The 11,787-nt window shown below is 42.5% G+C and overlaps 2 long non-coding RNA genes across 3 annotated transcripts; both read right to left on the bottom strand.

Annotated features, from left to right (window-relative positions):
* Positions 1-785: 785 nt before the first annotated feature.
* On the bottom strand, positions 786-3,538 carry LOC110974377 (uncharacterized). The gene is made up of 5 exons (XR_015427868.1): positions 3,379-3,538; positions 3,069-3,152; positions 2,854-2,895; positions 2,413-2,472; positions 786-2,183 (listed from the first exon to the last, which is right to left on the bottom strand). It is a non-coding gene; the product is annotated as an uncharacterized LOC110974377 (long non-coding RNA).
* Positions 3,539-7,855: 4,317 nt separating this feature from the next.
* On the bottom strand, positions 7,856-10,990 carry LOC110974564 (uncharacterized). Of its 2 annotated transcripts, none has more exons than XR_015427897.1 (4): positions 10,806-10,990; positions 10,419-10,504; positions 10,035-10,109; positions 7,856-8,990 (listed from the first exon to the last, which is right to left on the bottom strand). It is a non-coding gene; the product is annotated as an uncharacterized LOC110974564 (long non-coding RNA). The 2 variants fall into 2 exon arrangements; XR_002597605.2 differs by having other exon boundaries at positions 10,419-10,507; positions 10,806-10,988.
* Positions 10,991-11,787: the final 797 nt, after the last annotated feature.

The raw sequence follows: 11,787 nt of genomic DNA, 5'->3' as shown, positions 1-11,787 counted from the left end.
CGACTTCAAAGCTGCAAGTTTGGTTGGCAAAATGCCGTCACCCATTTTGTTCGATGATTTTACTGACTTTATGCCATGGGTCCGACACCTTAACGGCGCGAAATTCGTTCTCATCAGGGCACTCACAATCGTCGTCTGGCCGGAATAAAACGCTGTCAATTTCGTCGGTCCTTCTCTTTGAAAACTTTACGTTCAAAGTAAAGTTTCTGGGGCAGCAGGCGACCTTTCCACGTTTGCTTCAAATATTTAAGCCGATTTTATACTTTTGGCGAGAGTGTGTGAAGACGAATTTTGAAAGTCGGGGCTTTAGGGGGATACATTCCAAAGTTTGAGGGACACATTCCAAAGTAGGGCAGTTGCTTGTGTTAGGCTCTTTGCAGTTTTTTAAGGCTTTTTTATTTTCGAGAACTGACCGGACAGTTCGTTGTTCGAAGATTGATGTTTGCTGTAGCACGGACAGGAATGCTTTTGGTAGAGAGCTCGCTGAATAGTACAGTGTCGGTTCAACTTCAACAAGCCCGCCTTTGGTACAGAGTTTAGCTGGCTGGCACCCTACCGGTCAGAAGTGCATTTCTCCCGGTCATGTTTGGGCAGTCCTTATCATGCAGTTGCGTTATGGGATTTGGAAAACAAAATAACGAAAACAATGGCAGAGGTTGTGGAAAATGTAAACTATCTTCGGTTCTTCCTCTCACGCCATCCTGACCGCTGCAATTTAGCCAGTTCGGTATTCCAACAACAAAATTATCCGAGAAAGAGGATGCGGTCGACTATATTTCTGAGAGTTACATGAGTTTAACCTTCTCCCCACCGTCTCCCTGTCCCGACCACAATATGTCAACCCGACACTTCACATGAATTCCATCTTTGATTTTCATACACGAAGCAAACTTATGTCGCGCAATAGGTCCTATTCAATTATCATGTAATCAAGAATTAGACAAAATCATATACGGTATTTGCATTACATTCACTTTATTCGGAGTAACCTGAGCTTTAAAACACTTTTTTTTGACAGAATGTAATCTTAATAAAGCATCTAAAATAATAGTACAATGTGCAAAGGGGGGTTCGTAGCGATATTTTAGGAATGGATGGTGTAACAAAACAACAGCAATCATCGATAGAGACATCATCATCTTTTGAGTTTATCATAATACGGGCGATTCATAATAGTGCGCCTCCAAGAGTTTGCGACGCGTTGGCCAATCACAACGTGCGAAATCTGTCAACCCTTTTTGGAGGCGCACTATTGTGAAACGCCCAGATTGAAAAAAAAACACTATTTAGCGGCCTTCACTCTATGCAGAAGTCGGGATCTTGAACAAGTCAAATGTGGCGGGAATTTCAAAAAGCTGAAAACCTTTATGCAACTCAGTTGGAGCTAATGTCAAATGTTGCAAATGCGTCAAAAGAATAGTTTGCATTCTTTCTGCGGCATCGGACTTATCCGGTCTCTTCGATACGAATGTCACCAACGTTACTGAGTGCTTTCGTTGTTTAAAGGTTTAAATGGTAGATTAACGGTGAATCAAGGTAAGGAAATGTTTAAACGGAGTTGGTTTAGTATTTCAGCCCATGTGGTTCCCGGGGTAAATAATTAAAGACTGTCGAGACAGAACGCATTCAAGATGAGTGTACTGTCGTTTTAACATTCTATAAACTACGTCTGCGAAAAACTTCTTCCCCTGACAGCCGGGTCGAATTGGCCCGAATGCAAGAAACTTGAGTATTAATTTTATTGCTACAAAAACGAAAAATAATGCAACCCTGAATGATTCGTAAACACCGACACTAACAATGATTGATGTGAACAAAACCAAAAATCCCCGAAAAATCATAAAGATCTTGCATGAAAGTAAAGCCAAACAGTGTTCCTTGCCACCACGTCCTAATAATATACACCGCAAAATGATTTTTAAAAAAAGCTATTTATAACTTTTGGCCATGACTCTCTCTGCTCGAATCACAAACTCAAGAGCGCATGTGCCTTTCATGACGATTTGCCTTATGCCAGATTAATTCTAGTATCTCTCGAACTTGCCACTGACGTCTAGTTGAAAGGACCCCGTCGACTGCAATCATAGTCTAATACCGGACAATGCAGGTGCGAATTCGGGGGCCGGTCAGAACACAGGTCAAACCTGGCGGGCAAGGATTGTCCCGGTTGCACCCTTTGATCTCTGTGAAATGACAATCATGGTATGACGGAAGGGTTCAGCTTGTAGCTCTGTTTACAACATGTAATCGCGCCAACGTACCAGCCCTGTTTAGTCAAACCTGCTTGCTCATCCTACATTTGCCTCGAAGAAAGTCCATGGCCAAGGCCATAAGATTTACTTTTCGATTTAGTTCTATTTGATTTATTTTTTGAGACAACAGGTGGAACTAAATACTGAAATGCATACTTACCCTGACGTTGGGCCAGGTACTCGTCAAGTTTTTCCACTATCTCATCGCGGAGTGCTCTCTCTTAACCAAGGTGAAGAAATTCAGAATTGTGGAAAAAGAAGCCTTTTAACCAGGAATCACTGAAAGGTTGTTTTCAAAATGGTAAGCGTTTTCATAAAAGTAATGCAAGTGACATTGCCAGGTAGACCACTTCAAGCACGCGGACGTTTTGTCTAAAATTGGAGTGGATGATTAGAACCCTGTCGAATCGTGACCATCTAACTTGTGATTTTGAGATTGGCTTTTGAACTCCCTTGAATTTATTTTCAAGGAGGAAGTACCACCTTACCCTTGAAATGAGTTTGGCGAGATGGGGGAATGAAGGAATAGCGACACTCATTTAAGTCTGAGAATTTTTCGTTTTAAAATCGAAATTTGAAGAAAGTCGTGTTGTGTACCTACCGCTGTGTTCACGATAGTCATTCCAATCTTCAAACGATCTCTCTAAGCAGGTGAAAGAAAAGACAAAAGTAATTATGTTAGATCTGGTGAAGTTTTATCTTTTACATGCCTATGTAACATTAAACAGTGTTTTCTCCAGAAGCTTGACCATTCTAGGAGGCACATGAAAGTGTTAATTAGAACACTGCAAACTAACTAACTCCGCATTTACTTACTTTGGCGAACTGCCATGGCAAAGGCGCCGGTCAGGCAAAGGACCAGAATCAGACAGCTGTAACCCCTCATTGTAGCTTATATTTCTGCAAATAAAGAGGGACGTTCAAACGAGTAATTAATTTTTATCAAAACTAATTTGAAAAGATTAGTATAAACCTGATTCTGAAAAGATTGTTTGTCTGGTATTTTCGGCAATGATTTTTTTCCCCAGATCTGAAAAATATATATATATTTTATACTCTCTGTTTTTAACAAATGTACAGCACAAAGAAGCTATAGTATAAATAGGCCTTGGCTATATACGCGTACCTTCACGAGCTTGAACAAACTGTAAAAATGATTCGCACTCAATCCAGGACGTCAGCTCCGTCGATCTCACTTCAATGATATGTTCCCACTTCGCGAAATCAGGCCTTGATATACGCGGGACTCACTCCCGGCATCGACAGGCGACCGCACTACAATTGCACCCGCACACGGACTATGGCCGGAAAAGCACGCTACGGTGATTTTCTTTTTCCCGTATGTCTAGCCGGGGGGGGGACAAGGCAAGCTTCATTGATATTTTCGTGTCATGAGTAACAGCATGGCTATTCTTCAGCCCTCGCATGATTGATGTCTAGTTGAAAAATAAAAAATAATAAACCTACTTTTTAGGAGTTACCAGTCGCCATCTGATGATCTGCATTACACGACTGTTGCATGTGGCATGGAACAGCCTTTGTTTTACGTGAAGTCAGGCGAGAGAACTGCATGGATTCCCTTTTCCTGTTTAATCTACTCGCCAATAAACCACTTTTTTTGTTTGATTTTGTTGATTCTATGTTAGTTTGTTTTCGTGATTTATATTTGCAGACAGTTTGGACATTTTCGGATTGCAACACCACCAATTTCCAGGGCGATTGAATTCCCTCAAATCTGCATGCTAATGGTTAATGTTGGTCGGGTACATGACAGCTGGACAATGGGGAAACTTCAGGCACAAAATTGTTTTCAACTTACGGCATTTTGGGGTTTCCTATCTTTACCTCCATTTCTTATAAATCCACGGTGTACGCCCAAAGCGACGTCAGGGAAAGTGTGCCCTTGGTTGCCGGGAAATGTTACTGAAACACTTAACCCCAATATATTCATGCTCTTAATAGTAGTCGATACGTGTACATTAATGTTATTCTCTAAAATTTATATTGTCCCCAAGATATTTGTGACTCACTTCGTGAATGTGGATTCTCCATGGTGACAAATGCTGTGGGTTCCTATTGATTTACACTGTGCCAAATTATTCTATTTTCTCCAAAGTGACTTTGGCGACTTAAGACTAATTTTCACAGAGTGGGTCACATTTCGGATGTCATAAACAGATTCGTGAACCCCAGGTGAAAATATTTTTGGGTACAAAGAATGACAATATGAAGTGAAAACAAAGTGCTCAACCTTTGCGAATCGTCATGGCGAAGGCGAAGCCAAGGCAAAGGACCAGAACTAGACAGGTACTCTGCCACTGTTGTTTACTTCTGTCCGGACAAAGACTGAATAAAACGAGCGCACAATATACCTTTGAACAAACCGAGCTTGGGGGACCCCGTATCAGCCTATGCTTACACCAAAGCATACATCTGAACAAGGTGGTTGCTTTTTTCTCGCCAAAGCTTCCATTTCTTTTCTACCCAGTACCAAACAAAGCAGTACAATTGCCCGAATTTGACTCTGCTTCGAGTCCCTTTGCTTGCTCGATCGAGGATACGTTTTGGAAAAATTCGTTTTTGTCTCACTTGGTAAAGAGTGATTCCTGGTGCTCTTTGAAAACCGTCCGTAAAGGACAGCTTATAATTTATGGCTCAACATTATACATGTATATCAATGACAAAGTTGTGCCCGATGATAGATGCTTGTTTCGTGTGGTTTCAAAGTTCACCGAGGTATGACATCTGCGGCTGTTTTGAATCTAACACAGAGATACCGGTACGATATTGGACCGTCAAGGGCCCAAATGACCCCCACCTACATCGGGGAGTATCGAAATGCTATCAACCCCGTTGCAGCAGGCAGAGAGGCCAGGGCTTTTTGCTCTGAGTTCAAATAAGATTTCCCTGTGGAGCAAAAGAACTGCCCTGCAAGATGGCTACCAAGAGTCAGAACAATAGACTAACCCGATTAGACGCCCTAACTGCGGTGGCACCGCACTCACACGCACATTCTTCAGCTTGACGCGCGCGTGCATTTAGCAAATCACGACACCCCATTGGTCGGAGAGGCATGTAACGCGCGCGTACCACCTGTCCACGAGCGTTATGCCACCACAGTAATGGCTTCTCATTCTGGTAGTCGAATTACACTATACGGGCGATTTACAACAATGCACCTGCAAGAGTTTGCAACGCGTTGGCCAATCTCAATACACGAAATCTGTCAACCCGGTCGACTCTTTCCAGACGCGCATTGGGTCGACAGATTTCGCGCGTTGTGATTAGCCAACGCGTTGCAAACTCTCGGAGGCGCACTCTTGTTAAACGCCCGTACAGTATTCTTCAAAGATACAGTAGGTGAAACACCAACTTTTGGACCACTTAACAAATCTAAGGAGTGCATTTCTTACAACCAATTAAATTTCATTAATTTCTCCCCTTTATAAGGTACATCCATTGCACGTACAACACTCTAGTGACATAAACTGGTAGAATGCCTTTAATATTGTTTATTAGAATACAAAGTATGAATCCATTTCTAACACTGATCATGAACGATAAGAGGGGCCTTAAGCGCCGCGTTCGGGCTCCTGGCAATGATATTGTGCTCAAAGGACTACACCAAAACTTTTCAACGGTGTTAAAAATTTTGGTGCGAGTTGGTGTTGCTTTTAGTACCCTCCAGTGCACTGTAACACTTATAGATGTACAAAGTAATACCAGCAGTGTTAAAGTAACACCCTGTGGTGCGGTCATCTGATAATACCAAAATGTGTTAATTTAAAACCAGAGTTATTACAGTGCATTGTATGATGCGTATAGCTCACGCAGTACAGTACTTTTGATGTGACAAGTTTTCAAGACAGAGTGAAAAAAGCATGCATTTTTAGCCTGGTAAACTTGTACCAATCCATTTATTAATTTCACTTAATCTAGGCCTACTTGGCGCTATTTTTATTTTGGTAAATCGTTGCGCACGCAAGCAACGTAACACTGATCATGAATAATTTACAATCTGCCCAACAATTAAAACTCAATACAAAAGACCAAGTTTTGGCCAAAGACTCCGGTGTCAATGGTGACTGTTGTAGATAGCGCCGTCGCTAAATTCTTTTTTTAAAAAAAATAGTTTTCTAGCTGGGTAAACTTTACACGCGCCGATGGGGCGCATATTTCCAAATGAGACTGACAATGCTCAATCCACAGCAGATTTAACCACACTACTTTTAGCCCCTTACCACAACTGCAAAACGTCCGAGTATCCCGTAGACAAATGGATGCTATTGTGTAACGTTTTCCTTAAGGGCAAGGACGTTTGGCAAGCCTGATGTTTCCTATCTGCAATCAACTTTATAGGCACAATTATTGTAGACAGTATAAGGCCGCTAATTTCTACTGTCCTGAAGCATTATGGTTTCCGATCCGTCTCGGCCTCGACTTCAAAGCTGCAAGTTTTGTTGGCAAAATGCCGTCACCCATTTTGTTCGAAAATTTTTAATACTGACCTTATGCGACGGGCCCTACACGAAAACGGCGCAAACTTCGTGTTTTTTTTTATCAGGGCACTCACAATCGTTGTTGTCTGACCGGGACAAAACACTCTCGACTTTGTCCGTCCTTTTTCTTTTAAAACTTTACGTTCAAAGGAGTTTCTTGGTCAGCACGCGATCTTTCCAGGTTACGCTTCGACCTATTTAGGCCGATTTTATACTTTTGGCAGGTGAACGGGGAAGAACGAAGATTTCTGTCAGTTCTTTCTTTTTTGGAAGTCGGGGCTTTGAGGGATACATTCCAAAGTAGGGCACTTGCTTGTGTTAGGTTTTCAAAGGTTTTTTATTTTCGAAAACAGACAGTTCGTTGTTCGAAGATTGATGTTTGGCGCAGTCCGGACAGGAATGCGTTCAGCCGAGAGCTAGCCGAAAGGTACAATGCGGCGCTGCTTATACTTTCTTTGGTACAGAGTTCCGCTGGCTGGCAACGTACAAAATAAAGAGTGTATTTCTCATAACCATGTTTCAGCAGTCTAGGCTATTTCGTGCATTTGATTTATGGCTCTGGAAATATTCAACCCCCCCCCAAAAAAAAACGGGAGAGGCTACAGAACAATGCAAACTTTTTCGGTTCTCCCTCTCACGACATCCTGACCGCTGGAATGAGCCAGTTTGGTATTCCAACCCCTCAACCAAATACGCGACAATGAGTCCCGTCGACTATATTTCTACGAGTTAAATGAGTTTAACCTCCTCCCTGCAGTCTTGAAGGTTCGACACATCACTCACGCCCCCAATCGAACGCACCCATCGGTTCCGTGGTCGTTCTAGAACAGTGAACGAAGTCTGTCCTATCACTGAGCGCGGACAGTACGCCAACTCGCTTACGTGGTTTGTTCTCCAATCAATTATTGCTACACCGAGCTTGACCATTCTTTGCATATGCAAACGTGATCATCTACAGTCTCCCAGTCGCGACCACAAAGGTCAACCCGACACTATACATAAAGTCGGATGAATTCCATCTTTGGTTTTCATATGAGGCAAACTTGTGTCGCGCAATATTCCATTATCATGAAATCAAAAATTAGAAGAAAAAAATCACACACAGCGTTTGTATTAGATTCACTTTTATTCAGAGTAACCCGAGCGTTAAAACAGTTTTTGACAGAATGTAATCTTAATTAAACATCTATAGGATAACAGTACAATGTGCCAAGGGAGGTTGGGAGGATATTTTCTAAGGAATGGATGATGTGATCAAACAAAACATGAGGCATCATCATCTCATTTGATTATAACTGACAAAACTATTGGGTTGCTTTGACTCTATCCAGGCGTCGGGAACTTCAACAAGTCAAGTGTGGTGGGAATTTTAAAAAAAAGTTGAAAACCTTATGCAACTCAGTTGGAGCTAATGTCAAATGTTGCAAATGCGTCAAAAGTATAGTTTGCATTCTTTCTACAGCATCGGGCTTATCCGGTCTCTTCGATACGAATGTCACCAACGTTACTGTGTGCTTTCGTTGTTTAAAGGTTTAACCCTCAAAGAGCCGGGGGGCAAAATCCGCTCCCCCCCGTTGATTTTTGCTTATAGCATCTCCGGGATTAATTGCTGCGTGCTAATACTTTATGACAATTTTTTTGCAAATATTAGCCTCATCTTGACACCAAATTTAGGAAAATTAGACGTGGTGTTCTCTCAGTGAAGAATTTTAGGAGGCAGGGTGAAGTATGATGTGAAATTTACAATTGACTTTGTACACTAAAGTACATCGTACAAAGGGCAGAGTGGTTTCCTTTTGCCAGGAAGTCTCTTGCTTTGGGGAAGGTCTATTAATTGTTTAATTAGCTTGTGCATATTACTGTATACAGCTCACAGCATCTCTGGTTTCATTTCTTCTGAATATGTACAATCCATACAGCATCTTTGATGTGGAAAATGCAATAAAATCGCCCGACAATCCAAAGAAGGTAAAAAGTTGGTATCATGAATAATTAATGAGTCATAATTATGCAGAGACATAATTTATTTACATATAATTTCACACAGATGATCAGTATGTCTGCCTCTATGGCACTGCCAAATTTCATTAACATACATCATCTGATGACTTTGTCGGGGCGTCGTATACTGGGGATAAGTTTTTAGGTAGTGGTTTGCACACGCCGCTGTAAGCTCGAGACGTTCGTCGCTAGCAATAGTAGCCTCTTGGACATTTTTTGGTTGGGCTGTAAGTGTCCCCTTCATTAAGGAGGAAAATAGAAGAAATTAGAGTTGAAGTATCGGGGGTAAACACGTCAGGTCAACATTTCAATTGCGCACGCGCACAAAAATGTCGGAGGGTACACGGGACTAAAGCAACGTTCTCGTTTCGTAGTAAGTCACCAATTCAGAAACTGCGAACAGCCCCTTCTTAATGTGGCTTTGGTGTTCAAACTTCTGCGCGACACTTTCACTTTCATCTGGCCTATCTGGAGCATGGCGGACACAGGAGGGCGCTATTTGGGTGGGTAAATTTCACTGACATATAAACACATAGACAGACATTTAAGACAACGGCGGGGAACCGTAGCCGAGACGGCACCCGACTGAATCCAAAAGTGTGGGCAAAGTCCCCCCTCGGTATAGGGAATTTACACACACAATTGAAGAATTCCAGCTATAAAACGCTATGAAGCCATTTTCCGGTTGTGGAAAAAAACCCTTTCTTTACTTAATCTGGCCCATGCAGATGCGAAACAGTGCGGTTGCAACATTTGAGAAGAAGAGATAACGGTACAAAAGAGTAAAAACGGGAGTGCCTTTCATATAGATCATAATGTAAACAAATAAATGCAATCTAAGTGCGTCACGCAGATTTTGCACTGAACGCGCTGCCAATCATCGTTTCGCCCACTGCTTGCCCACGCTTTTTAAAGTCACGGTTATGCGGTTATGGTGGCTTGGGTGTTTATATGGCTGCGGTAAATTTGGAGAAACTGACAAAAGCTTCCGCTCAGACAAAGTAGCGCCCTCCTGTTGTGTCACCCACGGTCCTGATGGGTCATGCTGAGCGAATCAAAATGCAGAATTTGGATTAGGGCGTGACCACCCCGTGCACACAGACTTCTTTGCACCTATCAGCTCCGACACTCTTGCGCCGAACTAAAAATAAATCACCAAATTGAGTTTTGCTCATGCCCAGTCGAAACTGGCTGTGGTGTTGTAGAGAAAATGCATCCATTAAGATGGCACTAAGGAGACATTATAACATTTCATCACTTGTGACCTAAAAGGAAATCTTACCACGCTCCTCGAGTGCCAGGTTCTCCTCCAGTAATTCACGCAGCTCCACCAGAAGCTGATCCACCGTAGATCTCTCTAGAGAGATTAGATGAGATTGGATGTTCGTTCAAAATAAGCAAGAAAACCAAACTCTGGCTTAGAATTTTGTTTAAGTACGCAACTTAATTGGGACTAACTCTAGCTTAAAAAAAAAGATGTAAGTTGAAACACTGCACAGACACTGACTGGAGTCGACAAAAACAATAAATCATTCTAACTTCAACAAAATCCCATGGATCATGAAGTCTGCTACAACGAGAAGCCCTGGCGCTCATCGTTTGCTCTGCGGTATCTCGTTTTTGCTGCTCTGTTGTTCTTGGAAACTGGTTTGCTTCTCAATCCTACCTTTGGGAATTGACACGGCAATGGCACAGCTGAGGCAAATAGCCAGAATCAGATAGGTGTAACCCTTCATTGTCGCTTCCGTGCTCCTGCTGAAAAATGGAGGAAAGCTGCTAAAACAAATGAAGGAAAGTGGCTTTCTTGACAGGCTGCGGACATGTCGACACCGTGTGCGTTGTGAACACAAAGACAACTACAGTCTAAAAGTTTCAACTTCAACCCTTTTCAAAAAGAGAAATGGCCGGTAAAAATTCACATTGATTCGCAAGTTGATTATCAAAATTTAGAAGCTCATAAAAAACGGAGGTAAGGCTATACACGCAATCTGGGTATTGTACTATTTCTCAATTGTTTGATTTCTTCAGAAAGAAGCCCCTGTGGGTTACTTGCCTTATCTCGCTGTCAAGTTGCAGTTCGACTGGATTTGTGCTTTGTACTCCGTTGATGTGTTCAGTGTGGATGCTCGAACGGTATTCTCAGACTGGATTCCACTGACAGAACACCGATTCATTCTCTTAACAAAGCCAAACTGGAAAGGTATGCATACACACTAGGCAGCCCACGTATTGTGCCTCATATTTCGGGTGTTTATCGGAAAGGGACTCGATGCATTAGCCTATTGTCCGATAAAAATAGGCTTTGAAGGTCACTCATCTGCTTTGAGCAGTCTCGTTTATTTTTCTGCCATGGGATACTTGCACATAGGCCTAGGAACTGCCCACAGTGACAGGTGCCTTTCAAAACGAGACATGGGGGTTATGTTTCTTATAAGCTTCCAAAGGTTTGTTTGCCTCGTTCAGTTCATGTTATGCACAAGCAAAATGGCCTGTTTTAATCAAATCCCATGATGCTATGAGAATGACGAAAACGTTCATCGTAATGTCATGTCGGTGAAAGAAAGTTTGTGTCTGTTTGTCACGATTTCAACTGCGCAAGCGCATATAATCACTTGACTAATTCTAGGCCTGTACATGAGCGCGATTGCTTCTCCGTGAAGTTGTTCACTGCATGGCCTTCGTCTAGCTCGGATCTGTCCAGACTTTAAAAATTCTTCATTTTTACCGAGCAAATCAGCCGTGACACAGACACAACACATCGCTTGGCTTTTATGCCGCCGGTTATGATTGAGTGCCTCGTTCGCACAACCTCGCGGAGCGTGACGATTTACGACTCTCGACCCGAAGCGCCACGTTGGGGCTCTTGGCAATGATATTGTGCTTGTTGTTGACTGGCAAAGAATGGGGCTAATTCATCGCCCGTCCTGGTAAAATGGCAAAATGTGCCCCAGGATAGACGTATATTTCGTTCACAGCTTGACCTACACAGCATTGTGCCCAGTATGGTTTCAGAGCTCCTGTGATCCTTGATCTTG

Source organism: Acanthaster planci, linkage group LG15 (assembly GCF_054643075.1).
Source record: "Acanthaster planci isolate LZ-2023a linkage group LG15, COTS_SCS, whole genome shotgun sequence".
Lineage (NCBI taxonomy): Eukaryota > Metazoa > Echinodermata > Asteroidea > Valvatida > Acanthasteridae > Acanthaster > Acanthaster planci.
This window is presented reverse-complemented; position numbering and strand designations above follow the sequence as displayed.